The sequence below is a fragment of the Caretta caretta genome, chromosome 25, assembly GCF_965140235.1.
Source record: "Caretta caretta isolate rCarCar2 chromosome 25, rCarCar1.hap1, whole genome shotgun sequence".
NCBI classification, from domain to species: Eukaryota; Metazoa; Chordata; order Testudines; family Cheloniidae; genus Caretta; species Caretta caretta.
This window is the reverse complement of record NC_134230.1, coordinates 5,370,345-5,375,853: the sequence shown is the minus strand read 5'-3', so window position 1 is coordinate 5,375,853 and position 5,509 is coordinate 5,370,345.

Sequence of the window (5,509 nt, the reverse complement as noted above, 5' to 3'; positions counted from 1 at the left end):
GATAGGTCATAGCAGTTAGAAACTTCATAATGTATCATGGAAAATACTTCTGTGCATCTCTGTGCTCTGCCTCTGTGACTGAGGAGAAGAAATTCAATCCCACAATGGGTCAGAGGGTTTGCAAAGGCCTTACACCAGGGGGCTGGGATGGAGATAGATCGGAGACTCCCTTGTTAGCCAGGTGATTGATTAGATGGAACCCTGATGTCTGCTTCCCCTGGTCACAGCCACTTGCAGCTGGGCTCCTGGAAATCTCCTCAGGGTGTATGTGTTGATTGTAGGCTCCTTATTCTGTACCCACAGAGGCAAGAATGATAGAACAAGGTCATTATGAGTGAACTCCAGCAGCCTCTCACAAAGCCCAGGGCACAGGCACCCAGCTGGGAGGCTGCGAACGTCCCATTGACGCACATGCAGCCCCCTTGCGGAATGCAGTGCAGGGCACACGTCCCAGTGTAACCAGTGGTGCACAGGGTGCATTTTTCTTTGGCCTATACGTCATCTTACCACCTCGGTTACAGCAAGGAGCTCCCCATGACACGCTCTGCTGACGGTTGCCTGAGCACCTCTGGAATTATAACCTGAGTTTTCCGTCACTCGGAACTTCTGAAACATTCACCTTTGAAACTGAAATTTTCCAGTCTTGGAAGGTTGAAAAGCCTGAAGGTGAATTTCATAGTCGGGCATCAGAGCAAAACCAATTCACCCATTTTTGACAGGAAGCAGAGTGGAAATAATACCCCTTCCCCAAGATGTAAAAATAATTGGAACAGCCCGATAGTCCACAGGGCTGCCTTTGGCAGAGTGGGAGAGCTCCCTGAGGAGCAGTGCCCTTCCTTTCTCTGAAGGAAACTGGCCTTGATTTGATAGTTAATTATTATTCATATTGTCGTACTGCCTAGGTGCCTCAGTCATGGACCAAGGAAACGTACTGTGGGAGGGTTTCAGGTTGTTTTGTTTGTTTGGGTTTTTTTTGTTGCCTTCCTCCGGAGCATCAGGAATGGCCAAAGCTGGAGAGAGGACACTGGACAGAGAGGGACAGGGCTGTGAGGTGGCATTGGGCATTCTCTCTCCCAGGTGCTTGGCTGATCCTAACTCGGGGGTGGTCAATTATTTGTCAAGGTCCAAATTTCTTGGTCAAGATATAGTTGAGGTCCAGACTCCAGAGGAAATAATAAAAAATATAACAACAATAATAAGTAAATAAAAAGATTTTGGCATCCATTCCAAAGTATCTGGCAGTCTGGATTTGGCCCATGGTCTGCCTATTGACTACCCCAATCTAACTGATGGCCTTATGTGGGGTTCGGAAGGAATTTTTCTCCAAGTCAGATTGGCAGTCGCCTTGTGGACTTTTCACCTTCCTAGGGCGATCTGGCTATATATCATTTAATCATTTCCCTGCCATTGCAGCAGCCTCTAACCCCGATGCACCACAGTCCCGCCTCTTCTTTGCCTGTGCCACATAACAGCCTATTCTCCTGTGGGCTGTAACTCCTTGGTCTCACTTCAGTTGCTGGGGTTAGTGTGGAGGTGCAGGGCAGGGTAGGGGCCCTGTGATCTACAGGATGTCAGAGTAGATGATCTGGGGGTCCCTTCCAGCCTTAATCTCTAGGATTCTAGGAGGCCCCCCAGGGTGCCAGGCACTGTACAAACACAGAACAAAAAGACGCTCCCCGCCCCAAAGAGCTAGAGTTGTCCATATTTGAAAATTAGGTTCTACGCCTTTACAGGAGCAGATTTTGTGAAGTTTGTAAGTGTCACTAAGCATAGGCACCGACTCCGTGGGTCCTCCGGGGCTGGAGCACCCATGGGGAAAAAATGGTGGGTGCTGAGCACCCACCGGCAGCCCCTTATCAGCTCCGCCCTACCCCCCAGTGTTTGCCACCCACCAGCAGGCCTCACAGATCAGTGCCTCCCACCCTCCAGGATCAGCTGTTTCACAGTGTGCAGGAGGCTTTGTGAGGGAGGGGAAGGAGCGAGGAGGAGGAATGGGGTGGGAAGATGTGGGGTGGGGGCTTTGTAGGAAGGGGTCGAGTGGGGGCAAGGCCTGAGGGAGAGCCAGGGTTTGAGCACCCCCCAGCACATTAGAAGGTCGGCGTCTGTGTCACTAAGGTCAATTGCATGGTGCATCTGTGCACAGCTAACTTAGCTGCACTCTACAGCCCCCAGGGCTGGATTTCCAATTAGGCACAGCAAGCAAGTGCCTGGGGTGCCAGCATTCTAGGGGCGCCTTACTGCTCTAAAACTGTGTGCAACACGAAGGTCAACTGTAGGCAGGAGGGTGCTGAAGATGCTGTCCTAAAGTGTAAATCCGGCCCTGAAGCCTCCATTTGCAAAAGTGTCCGCTCATTTTGGATGCTCAATTTTTGGATAGCCACATAGGGTTCAGTTTTGTCCTCAGTTACCTTAGCAGACTCTGTAAAGACCTAATTTTAGACTAGGGCATCACATCCAAAGGTGCTGAGCACCTGCAGAGTCCATGGACTTCAGCTGGAGTTGTAGGTGCTCAGTTCCCTGAAAATATCAAACCCTTGGTGTCTGAACTTGGATGTCCAAAAATGGAGGCCCCAAAATTCATTTTTGAAAGTGTAGGCAAATTGAATCCTCCTGTCCCATGAATTACTCCAAAATGTTTCTGGGAAACACAGGATCTGTTAAAACAAGCCCTTGGACACATGCAGTCTACTGCTCTGCATTCCCATGAAAATGGCCTCTTTCCCTGTGAGAATGAGCACTGGGTTGGGAGCCAGGAGATCTTGAGTTACTTTGTCACCTCTTCCACTGAAAGGTCTCACTTCTCTTTGCCTCACAACCCTATAGTCCTAACCTAGGAAAATAGGCAAATATCATTACTCCCATTACAGATTGTGAAGTTAAGGTTAAGCAAGTCATACAAGGGCACAGAAAGCCTGGGACAAAGCTGGGAACAGAACCCAGAGCTCTGAAATGAGACACTGGTCTTATTCACTACAATATCTCTTGGAGAGATTCAAATCTATGTGCTTAGTCACACTGCCTGTAAAATGGGGTTACCCATGCTGAGCCACCTTTATGTGCTTTAAGATACAGAGGCAAAAAGTGCCATGCACATGCAGGGTATTAAGCCCATTCTACATGGACAAACATAGATATAAAGGTTGCACGATTTGCAGTGGCTGCACTTAGGATTGAGGACTGGGTATTCTGCGGCCAAAGACATTTTCAACAGGTGTTAACTCAGGGGTATTTTGTTAGTTCTAAGGGATATGAACACATACATTAGTTAGGACTTCTTTGTGAGGACATTGCTAGAATCCTTGGGCCAGGTTGGCCAAGTGAAAGTTGGAGTAAGTGGGTCCTGCCCCCATGGACACAAACAGTAGGGTCAGTGCAGCAGGTGTAGGGTTTAGCACTCAAGACAAATGTGTAAGAATGCAATTTATGTATCATGGATTCAATTCAGCCGTCACTATCAGGTGCAGCAATCAGTGAAGTTGCACACCTTTAAATGAGAGAAAACTTCAACCCCGAAGGTTCACACCCACGTTCTTGAGGGCAGAATTAGGCCTCGACAGGACAGAGGTCAGGCCCTCAGGGAGAGATGTAGCAAGAAAACTAACCAACAGGAAGATTTAAGATACATTTTAAAGCTGCATCCCTGACTGTATCTTACACTCAGACCATCCTCAGCGTTCCCACTTGCACTTGCTTATGATAGTCATGAACTGGTCCCCACAATACCAAATACATGTAAGTTACACTCATTTTGCACACCCCTTGCATGGCAAATCAGTGCAAGTTACAGATCTCTGTGACTTTCATTTGCTTTATGGCCAGCTTGCAGCCCCTGCATAACTCTCGCCATTTATTCAATGTGGACTTTGGCTCTTCTTCACTTACTTTATTTTTATGAAGTAAGCAATTCATTGAGAGGTTTTGGACACAAGAAACTGTACTAGCTGTAGTTGCACTGAAGTGAAGGGAATTACTATAGTCATATGATTATTGTATGGTTTTTCTAAGACATGTTAGAGTCTGTGACCCCAGATTAGATTAAACTGATATTTAAACACAACAGTGGTGTGACTACAAAGCAGAGTTAAGGTTGTTTGAGTGCCCTAACTCTACATTTCTGTATCTTAAGGTTAAAGTTAAAACAAATCTCAATGTGTTGATTGCAAATTTCCTCAGTTTAGCATGCTTAGTTTGGGGATAATTATAACATCTAGTAACGTATTTTACCCTAAGTTACCGATACCCGAAGGTTACGATTCTGCCACGGAGGTCACAGATTCCATCATTTTCCAGGACCTCTGGGACATTTTCTGGACCAGGGCTGGAGCAGCTGTTAGCCCCAGGGCCGCCAGAACAGCTGACCAGCGGCCACCCCAGGGCCATTGGGGCAGCAGTCCCCAGGCAGACAGTGGCTGGGGTTGAGCCACAGGAGCAGCGATGGGGCTGGAGCAGCTGCAAGCCCCAGCAGCGCTCTGTCCTCCCCACCACCTCCGGGTAGTTTTAGTAAAAGTCAGGGATGGGTCGTAAGCCTCCATGAAATTTTGTTTATTGCCTGCGACCTGTCCCTGATTTTTACTAAAAATACCCGTTACCAAATCTCAACCTTACTGATACGTGCGCTCAGAGTTAACTCCATCTTACTGTAGTTTATGTCAGGGAATTTCCTTTTAATTAAAAAAGTCACACATGAATACTGAGCAATGATTTGGAGATATGATGTAACAATCAGTTTTTAAATGTCAACTTTTATGGCCAAATTCACCTGTATACTCTGGCTGGTTTGCCCTCACCCTGGAGCAGCTCGAGGCAGCCAAAGCATACAGGCCAGTTAGCTGTTTTGCCAAAGCAGTCGCAGTGTACATCTCACTTTCGCCCTCCCTACTCTTCTCCGTTATGCAGATAGTACATGATCCTAGAGGTAGCTTTTGGAATTATCTATTTAGGATTAATGGTGTTATTTTGCCATTATTTTTCATAACTAAAACTTTGGGCTTGGCTACACTTGCGAGTTACAGCACATTAAAGGAGCCCTGGGCACCCTCGCTCACTCCCCGTCCACGCTGGCCAGGCACATAGAGCGCTCTGACTCCACGGCTACAGCGCTGCTGGTTTCCACCTGGCGAGTGGAATAACGTTTGCTGCGCCCCCACTAGAGCGCCACGGCACCAGGTCTGTTGGTGCACCGTGATCGGCCTCCAGAAGTGTCCCACAATGCCAGTTCTAGCCACGCTGGGCATCACTTTGAGCTCTACTGCCCTGCCCTCAGGTGATCAACCATCAGACCCGCCCTTTAAAGCATCTGGGAATTCTGAAAATCCCCTTCCTGTTTCTCAGCCAGGCGTGGAATGCTCTCAGCGCATCTTCCCAGGTGACCATGCCTCCACGGGCCAGGCGAACCCCACTATGGAGCAACGGCGAGGTGCTGGACCTCATCAGTGTTTGGGGGGAGGAAGCTATCCAGTCCCAGCTGTGCTCCAGCCATAGGAATTACGAAACCTTTGGGCAGATATCA